Source organism: Ctenopharyngodon idella, chromosome 18 (genome assembly GCF_019924925.1).
Source record: "Ctenopharyngodon idella isolate HZGC_01 chromosome 18, HZGC01, whole genome shotgun sequence".
Classification (NCBI taxonomy): Eukaryota; Metazoa; Chordata; class Actinopteri; order Cypriniformes; family Xenocyprididae; genus Ctenopharyngodon; species Ctenopharyngodon idella.
In genome coordinates this window covers 18651616-18665634 of record NC_067237.1, presented here as the reverse complement: position 1 = coordinate 18665634, position 14019 = coordinate 18651616, and the positions used below count along the sequence as shown (strand labels likewise).

Sequence of the window (14019 nt, the reverse complement as noted above, 5' to 3'; positions counted from 1 at the left end):
TTTTTGAAAAATGTGGGTGTCCAGATACTCTGTAGACTCATGGGAAAAGAACTTTTGTGCTCATGTAAATGAGTTATTGTTCCATTAACCCTCTTGCATTCCGTCCGATCATAGCAGCCTAATTCATACTGAGTTATTAGATTAAGCTATTAATCTCAGTTTATCTGAAAGCATGTCCCCTGAGGGTTAGTGTACATCTGTGTAGGTTTAAAAGAGCGAGAACCGCAGTTAAGCTCCAGAAACAAACATATGAATCATGTAGCAGCTTTAATAGCCAAAAAGGAAAAAAAAATCTGATTGGATGATCAGTGTTTGAAAACATTGTTTCATTATATGGGTACTTATGTGAGTGCACACCATTCTCACTTCTGTGTTACTTGGCATTCATAAACAGCCTATAATTTTGTCATATTTAGGCCATCTTAATTGCTTGGTGTAACAATATATTACTTGGAGTAACACTATTGCTTATAAATGACATTCTAAAAAATACTGGGTTAAAAACAACCCAAGTTGGGTTGAAAATGGGCAAACCCAGCGGTTGGGTTAAATGTTTGCCCAGCGTGCTGGGCAGTTTTATTTAACTCAACTATTGTTTAAAAATTACTGTATGGCTGACTTAAAATGAACCCAAAATAGGTTGGAAAATAAAAATCAGACACATAATTACTAGAGGCAACAATAATAATCAAAAGGTGAACATTTATTAATAAGCTATTTAATAAATGATTATTGTTTAATTATTATTCATTAAACTTATAAATAAATGTTCATTTATTAAACATATTAATAAATATTAATTTCCAACATACTTTGGGTTCATTTTAAGCAAGCAGTACAGTAATTTTTAAACAATAGTTGAGTTAAATAAAACTACCCAGCATGTTGGGTCAAACATTTAACCCAACTGCTGGGTTAAAACAACCCAGTCACTGGGTTTGTCCATTTTCAACCCAACTTGAGTTGTTTTTAACCAAGCATTTTTTAGGGTGTAGGATTATTAATAATTCTAATAATTATTTTTTTATTATTACTTTAGTATTGGTAGTAGTAGTATTAATATGAATAAGAATATGAATATAATGGAAATAAACAATTCTGTCTCATTTAGGTCAAACATTGAATATTGTTCATAAACTGCATGAATGTTGTCTGTTTATTAGTGTTATTAATATTAATAGTTATTATTACAATAATTGTTTTTATTATTATTATTAATAATAATAATAGGAATCAACAGTTCTTCTGCAGTGTTAGTTGCCCTAAATGAGCCAAAAATGTAGGCTGTTTATTAATGTTGTTAACATTATTAATAATTATTAATTACAATATTTTTGGAGGCAAGGCCATGTCATCTTGCTTGACACTTCTAATGTTGTGTTTCAGTTGTTGTTGTTGCAGTTGTTATTTTCGTAGCTGTCTGGGATGAAGTTTTAATTAAGACGTTTTAATCTATGATTGACCCAATGTTAATCCAAAGTGAGTGTCTATCCTGGGGGAGATTTTTTTTTTAAAGCATAAACTAGAAGAAAGGGAGCTTTAGCATTCCCCAATGAAGATTCACTCTAGCTTGGCCTGCAAAGCCTCATCTGTCCCCCACCGGATGCTGTTTGTCCTCATCACTAGGGCCATCAGTTCTTGTTAAGCTGTCTGCAGTGTACTACAGTTACCGGGTGTGTCTTCGGCCCCTCATGGCACAGCTCTCATCATATACATTCATTATGTGATGACACTCAATCACAGGACAGCATGAGTTGTGCCCCCAAATGGGCCTCCCTGGACTCCATGCTGTGTCTCCCCTAGCTAAATGTTAGTCACAGCATTTCCCCTCAGGGATCAGATAAGTATCGTTGTATCCATCAGTATATCATAACATTAATTAGACTGGGTTAAACTAGACGCATGCCTGGACATGGTTATGAAAATACACAATGAACCAAAGATGCTTGCATGCTAATTTAATTCCCCGTCTCTTAAAGTCTCTCAGTGTCAGCACTGATTCAGTCATACATCACACCAGTGTTTCCTGCACTGCGCTTCTGTGAATCTACATCACAGTCGGTAAAGAAATTATATTTTACCTGAGTTTTGAGTTTGCAGTCTGAGTTGATAAATAACACAAGAATTATTGCAACAGATCTTTCATTATCATTACTGACAGATTGTTCGTGTGACTGTGTAGTTAAAGATACACAAGAGTTTTAATACATTTTTTCAGTTTAATTAAAAACATTTAATTAAAGGTGCAGTAAGAGATTTCCGAAAAACGCTGCTGAAATTGGATCGGACTGAGCAGCACAACACACTTGTAGCCAATCAGCAGCAGGGGGCGTGTCCGCTCATGATGGGGGAAGAAAGAGAGACTGTAGAAAGAGAGATGGCTGCGAGACATTACCAAAAGAGAAAAGCTCAAAGGAATATCACTGGAAAAAGAAGGGTTATGATCAGGCAAGAGCTTTAGGACACGGTTTAATATTAGAAAAGCTTTCCAGCCCTGGAAAGACCTAAGCGGGGAAAAAAAGGACGTTGCGTTGCGTTGTATTTGCTCCATAAGTGAGTAACATTGGTTTTGTGTGTGTGCTGCTGGCGACTAACAACCAACTCTTGTGTGCTGTATGTTCGTTTTTTTTGTTCATCCTTGTCCTTCGTTCGTCATCTTCACTTTATTTTTCACGAAGCTTTATTTTGCTTAGCTTCTATGATAGCTATGATAAAGAGACATCCACTCTTGCATTGCGTGTTCGTGCATTTTGAGGGCGGAGCAATGAAGGGAGGGGTGTGTTTGTTTGGGTTGATTTCAAATATCAACAGTGTTCAACAATGTTTTTCAGGCCCCATTTACACTAGTGCATTTTCGTTTTAAAACGGCGTTTTAAAATGAAAACGATCCTCGTCCACAATGGCGTTTCCACCGCATTTCAGAAACGATCTCCGTCTACACCACATGACCGAAAACGCATGTCACATGACCGTTCATGCACAGTAGGCATGCGCGTACAAGTGTAAACCGTTGCCTCTTGCACATGTAGGCAGCTTCAGTATTAAAAAATTCCAGTGTGCACAATGGCTGCTAAAAATTACAACAAAGCCAGCAAAGATTGCAGTTCAATCTCCATGTTATTGTTTACACGGTTGTCAAGGATACGCAGAGCGAACATGGGCAGCCACGCCGTCGTTTTCAAAAGTTTTTGTTTTGGTCCGTTTACACTGAAAAGCAGCCCAAACTCAAATGGGGTCTGCAGCATTTTCGAAAGTCTTCGTTTTCGAGGGTCTAAAACGCCGGAGTAGTGTAAACGACAGGCATAACTGTAACAAAAGTTATGCGCTTTAAAACGAAAATGCACTAGTGTAAACGGGGCCTCAGAAATCGCTTACTGCACCTTTAAATCTTAAAAAAAAAAATTCTATTGTTTTTATCATTTATGATTTTAATTTATTATTTGAAGTTTAGATAAATTAAGAAGGGTTTTGTGCATGGGGTGGACAGCATTCAAAAACATTATTACTGCATAGTTCCTACTGTTGACAGCTCAATAATTGGAAACAAGTGAACATATCCAGCACTTCCTATGACCCCTTTTTTACACAGTAGTCATGTGTGCCAGCTAGAGTGCAGTCGTGTGTGTGTGTGTGTGTGTGTGTGTGTGTGTGTGTGTGTGTGTGTGTGTGTGTGTGCTCGTGCAAACGTGTACATTCGCTCTCTCTCGAGAGGGATGTAGCTCTAGCAGCTGTGGGGATGTAATTCAGTCCTGTAGGCTGTCATCATTATCAGGACCCCTGCGGATGTTGGCATAGTCTCAGAAGTTTTCCAACAGAGAGAATTAGAGAGAGGGGACACAGTTTTGTTTACAGAAGAGAATATATATACATATATTATTAATAAAAAAAGAAAAAAAGAAAAGTAAAATAATAGAGATTAAGGGAATCAAAAAAAACAAGAGAAAGTAAGAAATCGAGTGGAGGACATGTAGAATTAAGGAGGAGATAAGTGTTGTTCTCTGGCTGAAGAGTTGGAGGCAGACAGCTGGAGGAAATGGCCTGAATCCCTGCATTCCTGCTCTGGGTCAAACATGAGTCTGAGAGACCCTGCCAGATCCCCAGTTCCTGGAGGATCTCTTTAAACAAAAGAACTGTGTTTCTGCAAGGATGTAATATATTGCTTTTTAAAACACTGTGGGGTGGATGCAGATCATACTTGGATCATTCAAAGAATGTCAATGTGTGCAAATCAAAACTCTTGATATACTCTCATTTGATATTGTTATAGTATAGTGGCCTCACTTAATTGATGTAGACATATACACTAGGTGTGGGACAAAATATCGTTAGGGCGATATATCGTCGTCCTTCTCTGTGCGATATGTGAAACGATACACTGGCACCAAATATCGATATTTTAATGAATAAAATAAGGTGCTCTAATAGATTTCCCTGCTCCCAGCATCACTACTTCAAGGCGGCGCTCAACACATGAATGAGGGAAACGTGAACATAAGTTAACTAGCCAAAGAAAAAGAGGTTTTTAACAGGATGGCGGACAGCAGTGTGAGTAAAATAATAGATGCCCCAGCCATGTTTAAGTTCAAAGTCTGGACGCACTTAGGTTTTCCTATCATTGATGTGACAAACGTAGACATCTTTGATGTTCTTCACCGACATTGCATCCATCCAAAGCAAAACGTAATCCACACGGCATGGCGGAAGCTAGATATTTTACTTTATAACTTGTTAAATATGGATATTTTTCTTACACAAACGCATCGCTTCGTTTCAGAAGGCCTTTATTAACCCCCTGGAGCCGTGTGGATTATGATTTGCTTTGGATGGATGCACTTTCTTGAGCTTTATACTCGTTTGTTCCGTTCACTGCCATTATAAAGCTTAGATGCATCAGGATATTTATTAATATAACTCCGATTGTGTTCATCAGAAAGAAGAAAGTCATATACACCTAGGATGGCTTGAGGGTGAGTCTCCCTTTGCATTGAACTTTGAGCATCATAACTTTGCAGATGTTGTTTATGCTCATACAGCAACATTACACACTAACTAAAGTTAAAAAGTGAAATCCTAATCAACCACCCCTTTAAGCTACCAAGAATTAAACCTTTTATCTCTTATATTGTCATGTAGAAGCCATTTTAACGGCTTGGACTGTGACCCCTGTTGAGCAGAAGTCTGAAGGAAAAGCGAAACTGCGAGGGTTTATTATTAGTATCTCTTCACTTAGACTGAGTTGACGTTTCCTCCTGTTGCATAATTTCTAGCACTTCTTGGAACTGAAGGAGAGTAATTAGTCATCAGGCGTAATAGATGGAAATTGCCTCTTTGGCAGCTCTCCCACTGATTGTCATTGAGAGATCTTTTTAAAGCAGTCGAGATGTTTATAATGGCTGTTCTGTGCTCTAAGAGTTTGTCTTATGTAATCTCAGGTTTCTCAGGGGCTTTTTGACTGCTTTGTGTTTTAAAAAGTACCATCAACACGTGAATCATAAAGCTGTTTACCCCAACATGAGAATGTGGTGGCGATACTTTTGATATCAGACGGCGAGAATGAATGTGCATCCCAACATCAGATGAGGCCTCACATGATTGCCGTAATGGAGACACAATTGTGTGCATTTCTGTGTGTATGTACGATATGAATCCAGCAGAGGTGTGGGCTTTATCATGGATCTGCGAACTTAGACTTGGACTTAGAAGAGCGGAGGCTGGCTTGGGGTGTAAGAGATGAGATAACGCTGAGAGATTGATTCTCGCGAAACCATGAATAGCTCTTTGTTCTCTGAGTTTGAGGTGAAGTTTTCTGTATGTGCTTTTATTCTCAGGTTGTATATAAAATGATATCTTGGCTCGGCGGCATGTAAAGGCTGTTGTTATGTGTGTGTTGTTGTTGCAGTTGCAGCCATACTGAGACTATGCCTGAGGCAAAGCTCTTCCATATCAATGCAGAGGTCAAACTCAGAGCCCCTCTGCTGCCCCTCTTCTCTTTCAACAGTCACTTATTTGATACATTTTGTCTAGTGATGTGCTGAAATTTCAGTAACAGAAAATATTGGGCTGAAACAGCAAAAAAATAATTTTCTGTTTTGGTCAAAATTGTTTTGGAGAACTGAAACTATTGACTGAAGCAATGAAGGTCCCTAAATACTCACCACAATAGGTCTCTTCGTTCGGGGCTAAAAATAAGTTTGAAATACCTGAGCTTCAGCTTTGTTTAGGTGAGGATGTAAATTAGTGTTGTCAAAAGCACTGACTTCAATACCAAGTCTGTACTGAAATTTTAAAAATGTGACGCTTTGAGCGCTGTTGAGTGGATTCGCAAACACCTCTGATTGGCCATTAGGGGCTTTTGCACCGAATGGTTCTAAGAAACTTAGTTCTAGGAACTAGCCACTAGGATAGTTCCCCGGGAACTAATTTCTCCCCTGGGACATGTTCCTGGTTGCATTCGGACCGGGAATAGGAACTGTGAAGTGGCCGACATTGGTGTCTTTAAGTGCAGCACTTTCAAAACCAGTGGATGGAAGACGCTGTGATTGTAGTTGTGTTTGTTGTGTGTTGTGGGTTTCGTAATAATGGAGATGGAATGTAAACGCATAATTTACATGACTGAAAGAGCAAAAAGTGGGGCTAAGAGATGAAATCTCCAATGACAACTTTCAGTATTACATATTGAGGCGGAGAAAAGAAAACAACAACAGGTAAATGCTGTTATTACTGTTTTCCATGTTTGTGAAGTAAATATGTTACACAGCTTTTTAAAAATGCCGGGTGCCGGTGTTTGAAATGCGTTTGACCAATCAACTTATACTTACGTCACTGATAGTTCCTATAATGCTGGTTTAGACCCTACTCTGAAGTATGAGCTAGTTTAGTTCCCCCAAAAGGAGTTCCTAGAACTAAAATCGTTCCTGGTTCCTGCGGTGGGAACACTGCAAAATCTGGGTACTTCAGCCAATAGTTCTAGGAACTATGAAAATGTTCCTCAAGTGCGAAAGCCCCTATTGAGTTCACATGCTCATCAGATATGTCTGTGATTGGCTACAATGATCAACGCTTCAAAAACATGTTGTAAATAGACATCAATGACGCTCTTCACCAAGCGCTTACACAGATACACACGGGAGCGTTTGAAAGCAGGCGTCTATCAGCATACCGGTCCTGCTTTCAAACGCTCCCGCTTTCAAAATCAAACACTTCCGTGTGCTTTCAAATGCTCCTGTGCGTTGATCATTGTAGCCAATCACAGACATATCTGATGAGCATGTGAACACAATGGCCAATCAGAGGTGTTTACGAATCCGCTCAACAAAGCGTCACATTTTTAAAGTTTCAGTATCGACTTGGTATCAAACTCTGTACTTTTGACAACACTAATGTAAATATGTGCTGCACAATTTCCTCTCTGTAACAAAATACAGAACGAAAATGACAGCAGTTACGAAAGCATCTTAGTATAGTCACACTTGTTTATATAGCACTTTATACAGCACTTTACTGGATTAAATGTGTAAAAACTGTCAGTGTCGCTTTCAATTAGAATTACAACTTTAGTTTCTATAAAGCAGCTCTCCAGTGTGAGCATGTTTTACTCACATCTGACCTCGACGGAGTGAACAGAAGAAATGACCTAGAGAAGGTTCGCACATCAAAGAAGGATCAGAGCACACCTACCTATTATGTAATGTGCACGGACCAATGGTAGTACCAGCTGGAACTTTTCCAGAAAGTTCGCTCTGATGAGCAGTTTCGAAGTCCAGAAACTAATTCCAAATGAACTTCATTTTGGCCTAATTTCTTTCAAAATGACAGCACACCCACTCATACTGACTCAAATTGAATTACCCAAACATTTTTGGTTTCAGTTTTTGGCTAAATTAAAACTTTAATTTCGGTTTCGGTAAATTCATCTTGATGCATCACTAATTTTGTTCCTTTGCTCAGGATTCTTTGCCCTGCCCCTCATTATGTTGCATGGAGAAAGGCTCAGCCCTCTGCAAACTTCCAGCAGTGCATTTCAAATTTTAATTTATCAGCAAATCACCATGGTTTTACTGTAAACTCACTGCTATTTGGACTGCTTGTCTAAATTCACACAAATATCTGTCTGTCCGTAACACGCATCCCTCTGCCTCAGACTCTGTGCCAGCGAAGGTTGTCAGCGAGCCCTCGGTTCTGCCATGGTTGCGTCTCAGTATCAGGATGTTGTGTTTCCACTGTCACCCTTCCAACCTTTGTAATTCTCAGCTGTCAGGACAGTTACAAGATGCTGAATTTGAAGTAAGAGTGGGAAATTGTCCACAAGAGCTTCCCAGGGAGCTTTTAATGTATTTGGGCCAGCAACCCTGAAGTAGAACAGTTGAGCTGAGGAGACTCTTGTACTGTCAAAGCAGCACAAAGACATTTCATTATGCCGATACTTTCAGCAGCTAACTCTCAGAGGATGTGCTGTACGTGTATTTAGAGTCTCACTCGTTTACCTGAAAACTTCGGAAGTCAGAGAGACTGAAATAGTCACACTAATAGCAACTTTTTACAATATTCATGCGGCTCAGATTGAATAATCCTCCTAATGTGTGGCTCTCCATTGCAAATGTGACTGAATGTCACAGTGCAGCTCCCATTTCAAACTCTGATGTTTCTTGCTGCGTCAGCGCCTGCAGTGTCTTCCAAGGCACTGTCCCACTAATGATATATGTAAAACAGGAATTTTTAATCTCTTTTGAGGTGATTTTTTTTTTCTAACTAGTGGTAGACTGATATGCAGTTTTTTAGTTGCCAATATTGATAATTAAAGCTGAACGGTCTGATATAAGGATATGATATATAGGCTAACCTAATTAATGAATGATGCAGTTAAGATATATGTTAAAATGTTAAATTCAGCAAACATATTTAACTCAATGTTTACTTGATACACTGTATTGAAAGAACAGATATTGTGAGATTATATAGATACACTAAACTTTTCAAAAGTTTGGGGTTGTGAAAAATTATTACAGTTTGAAATAACTTTTCTATTTTAATATATTTTAACATTTTTATTCCTGTGATGGAAAGCTGAATTTTCAGCATCATTACTCCAGTCTTTAGTGTCACATGATCCTTCAGAAATCATTCTAATATGCTGATTTGCTGCTCAAGAAACATTTATTATCATTGTTAATAAAAGTTTTTTTTCAGTATTCTTTGATGAATTGAGAGTTTAAAAGAACATATATTTTAAATGAAAATCTTTTGTAACGTTTTAAGTGTCTTAGCTGTCACTTTTGATCAATGTAATGCATCCTTGCTGAATACAAAAAAACAACTTTTGAACGGTATTGTATAACAGATTGTACAACCTAATTTAATGCATGATGCAGTTGTGATGTATACCTATATGCTGAAATTCAGCAAATGTTTTTTTAACAGTTTATATTAAAAATATTTGAAGGCAGAAATCGTGCATTATCCATTCGATGCCAAATATCTGCTATTTTGAGATTATGTAAATATATTGGCCATTTATAGAAGTATAGATATCTAGATTTTTCTTCTTATTTTCTTTTCATTTTATTTTTAGTGACATTGCATCTATCACACTCTAATGAAGTCTTATGTAAAGGCATTCATACCTGTCTGACCAGTGTCCTGTCGGTGAACCTGAACCCATCCTTATTATACAGGCCTTTCTTAAGTCCAGTTAGTTGACCATTCATTCAGGGAAGCCACCAACTAATTGATTTTGAAAGCATGTATTTTTTTCCCATCCCTACATGCCATAAGCAGGCATGCATGTTGCTCCTTTAGGCCTCTTCACAGAACACTGTCTGTGTGCGTAACCTCAAAATACCCTTTCTCTGCCCACCGTCTTGGTGTGCTGTATTTTGAGTCTTGGCAGGCCTAATTGGATGAAGTGGAGCATGCTGTAATGTGTTGTCATGGTGAAACAGCGCTGGGCTGTAATGTGATTTGCTGTAGTGGCAGTCAGAGCGGTAAATTCTCACTGATGAAATCAGGAGTGTGTCAGACGCCCAGTGTGAACTAAACGTAGGTGTGTACCTCCCGAGGTCCGCGATCCAGCGTTGGTGCACACCGTTACCAGCCGATCTCCACTGTCATACACATATTCAAACACTTTACCTTCACACAAACAGTCGGGAGGGGAAATAGAGCTGAATTGATCAGTATTGATGGCCGGGAGTCTGTCAGGCCATAACGTTTGACACCACAGGGAATGTTTGTGTGCCGGAGCGTGTCTCCTCTTGTCCCTTCAGTATGAGAGTGTGTGTGTATAGAAGGTCAGGAACACACACACTTTTATCTTTCCCTCTAAAACAGCCCGTGTCTACGCAGGCGGCGTCTGTGTGAGATAGATAAACCCGAAATTCATGAGCTATGAATCAGGCTTAGGCTGCCTTTGATGTCCTATACTACGAGCAGACATTCCAAAGCCTTCTGTATTTGTATGTGTGTGAGAGAAGAGCGAACCGTATTAGCGGTACGAAGGCAAGAGCAGCAGCTGTCAGCTTGTACCCATCAGCTTTGCTTTGACTCTATTGTCTGAGGAGACAGTGGGTAGATGCCTGCGGGCTGGCACTGCCACACACACATGCCACATCTACTGTTATTTCACACATGGATGTTTTATCGCACCTTGTGCGCTGTAATTCATAATATCAGGCTTATTATTTTGACATGTGCCATGTCATTTTCTCTCAGTTGTGTTTCTCTTCCGATTCTCAAAAACACTCGGCGACACACACACACAACATGTAATGATAGCTTGTACTGTTGTTCTGGTGAGCCTCTGTTTCTATAGCAGCAGGTAGTAATGCTAACATCTCTCTCTGGTCTCTCTGACAGATCACTCCGTCTTCTGACAGCTTGGTGACGCCCACAAAAGGAACTTACTGACCCATAACTCATGGCTTTCTTAGTACTGGGACTTCACTCACACATGACCTAGAACTGGGAATTCACCGTGTTGCATTATACTGTAAGTTCCCTTATCTTGATGGATTTGTCTTAAAGGGTTAGTTCACCCAAAACTGAAAGTTCTGTCATTATTTACTCACCCTCATGTTATTCCAAACCCGTAAGACTTTTGTTCATCTTTGGATCACAAACTAAGATATTTTTGATGAAATCTGAGAGCTTTCTGTCCCTCCATTGACAGTCTACGCAACTACCACTTTTACACTTCAGAAAAATTCATAAAGAGATCATAAACTAAATGGTTTAATCCAAATTTTCTGAAGAGACAGGATCACTTTATATGATGAACAGATTTAATTTAGGCTTTTATTCACATATAAACATTGATCAACACACACATCATTTGTGGTAAACGGAAGCTCAAGCATGTTTGCTTGACTCGTGCGAGAACCAATGAGGTTTCTCACACGTGAAGCAGTTTCAGTTGAGCTTTTGTTTAAGTTTATATGTGAATAAAAGGCTAAATTAAATCGGTTCATCATATAAAGCGATTGAGTCTCTTCAGAAAATTTCGACTAAACCGCTCAATTCATATGGATTAGTTTTACGATCACTTTATGAACGTTTTGAAATGTCAAAATGGTAGTCGGGTTCTCTCAGGTTTCATCAAAAATATCTTAATTTTTGTTTCGAAGGTGAACGAAAGTCTTATGAGTTTGAAACATGAGGGTGAGTAAATAATGACAGAATTTTCATTTTTTTGGGTGAACTAACCCTTTAATCTAGTGAGATCATTGCTTGGATACCATTGTTAAACATCTTCAGGTTTGACTTGCCCGATTAATCTTATTTGGTTTCACAAAATCCAGTGAGCTCATTACCTAGATGACATGTTTAAGCTTCATGGATATGTTGAAACATTTTATTTCACTTGTTTGACTTATTTTATTAAATACCAATATTTTAGATACCAATTAGTTTTCACAACTCTTGATTCCACAACAAAATTTAATAGCCTAACTAATCATACATTTAATTAAACAGTTAGTAATGACAAATGAACAAATTGTAATAGCACACATAAAGACGAGAATCAGTGCTTTAAGTTTTTCAGGTATAGTAATAGTTATTGGTTTTCAGGTACAGAAATTAAATAATCAAACGTAAAATAACACTGCATAGTCCTCACTGTATACATTAAGTTTAGATTAATACAGAAGTTATTCAGTCAAGAACAGTGAGTGATTATCTCTTTTTCTTTGATTAACATTAATGACTACAGCAGGGATATTAGGCTGCTGTCACTTTAAGACCTGATGCACGGATCTGACACATCATAGACATCATTTTGAACATCATAGATTTGTTGTAATATTTAAATTGACATGTTCAGTATCAGTTTCAAAACCTAGTAACCTTACTCTAGTAAGCCTACTGCTTAGACAGCATTTTTGAGCATCATTTGCATGTTGGAACGTTCAGTTTGACATGATTGATTTAATATTTTCTTAGTGAGGTCACTACATAATTTTTCAACATCATTGGTGTTGCAGTTTAGTACATGTTTGATTTTGACACATTCAATTAGATTTTGAAATGTTCAGTTTGAAATGTTTGATTCAGTATGTTTTGTTTGACATTTAAATCCTAGTGAGCTGACTATCTAGATGGCATGTTCAGTATCGTAAGCATGTTGAAACATTTGATTTGACGTGTTTGATTCAACCCTTAAAACAGAATTTTTATTATTGGCATGTTGGATTAAACATTCATTTTGATTTTGGCATGTTTAAGCATCATAGACATTTTGGAAAGTTTGATTTGACACTTATGATTCAACACTGCTGATTACCTATCTATAGGCAACATTTCTGAACACCGTAGACATGTTGTAACGTTCAAACTGACATTCGGTTTTTGGCTCAACTTTTCTTCCTGGACGGCATTTTTGTATATTTTTGGTATGTCGGAATGTTCAGTTTGGCCTATCTGATTCAACATGTTCAGTTCAACATGTTTGATTCAACACATTTGTTTTAATTTTGGAATGTTCAGTTTGAAATGTAATACATTTTGGAACTATTCAGATCTTTGAGCCAACATATGTGTTCAAAACCTACTAAGTTCACCCCCTAGATGTCATTTTCGACGCTCAAGCTGCCCAGTGCCCACCTAGATAACACTTTTAGGCATCATAGGTGCTTAAGACTGTTAAATTTGAATGTTCATCTCGATTGTTTGAACATGCGTTGGGTAAAAATGTCAAGGTAGGCAGCTCTCTAGGTCCTGAAAGACAGCTAGTGGGATACCGTTCCAAGCTTTTCGTTCAGTTGCACAATAAGAGATGTTTGTTGGCGGTATAAGAGCACTGTTGAAGAGATAAACAGATAGAAGGACACTCCTTGACGCCCCACCTGGGAGATTTTCGGCCTGCAGCCTCATCTGTTTGTTTCAATTCTTGATTTGTTTGTCTGCTGTGTGGGCTGACCTGTTTTTCCTCTGCTGTGTTGTGTGTTTGCGTGGTGTGATAATGGCTCATCTATCAATGATCTGAACACAACGTGTCTATGTGTGTGTTTGCAATGCTGTGTTAAGGAGCCCCAAGGACAAACTGGTGTTTCGAGTTTTGTTGCCCTTAGGCAGAATTCACTTCCTCCTCCTCTAGTTTTGCTGCTCAGCTTCTGGATTCTTCCAAAACGAGATTTTGGTTTGCAGTTTCAATCCAGCTTCAAAGGGCTCTACACGATCCCAGATGAGGAATAAGGGTCTTATCTAGCGAAACGATCGGTCATTTTCTAAAAAAAATAAAAATGTATATACTTTTTAACCACAAATGCTCATCTTGCACTGCTCTGCGATGCGCCACACATTACGTAATCATGTTGGAAAGGTCACGCGTGACGTAGATGGAAGTACCGCAGAAGGGCGAAAAACTCCATCTCATTTCCTCCTCCAACTTCCAAATCATCCAACATCATTGTTTTACCTTTTTTTGTAAAGGTCGTTTGGCTTAGTCTTAGTACTGGATCAGTACTTCCGCCTATGTCACTCATGACCTTTCCAACGTGATTACGTAATGCGTGGTGCATCGTGGAG

General features: G+C 38.4%; 1 protein-coding gene across 2 annotated transcripts in view; it reads left to right on the top strand.

Annotated features, from left to right (window-relative positions):
- The window catches only part of sipa1l3 (signal-induced proliferation-associated 1 like 3), a 93163-nt gene that overhangs the window by 34471 nt on the left and 44673 nt on the right, over window positions 1-14019 (top strand). Inside the window, exon 2 of one of the 2 annotated variants that reach the window (XM_051870033.1) lies at window positions 10852-10984. The exons of the other annotated variant lie outside the window; for it this stretch is intronic. The gene's annotated coding sequence lies outside the window, so the exon portion shown is untranslated. The remainder of the gene's footprint in view (window positions 1-10851; window positions 10985-14019) is intronic. 2 annotated transcript variants of the gene reach the window in all.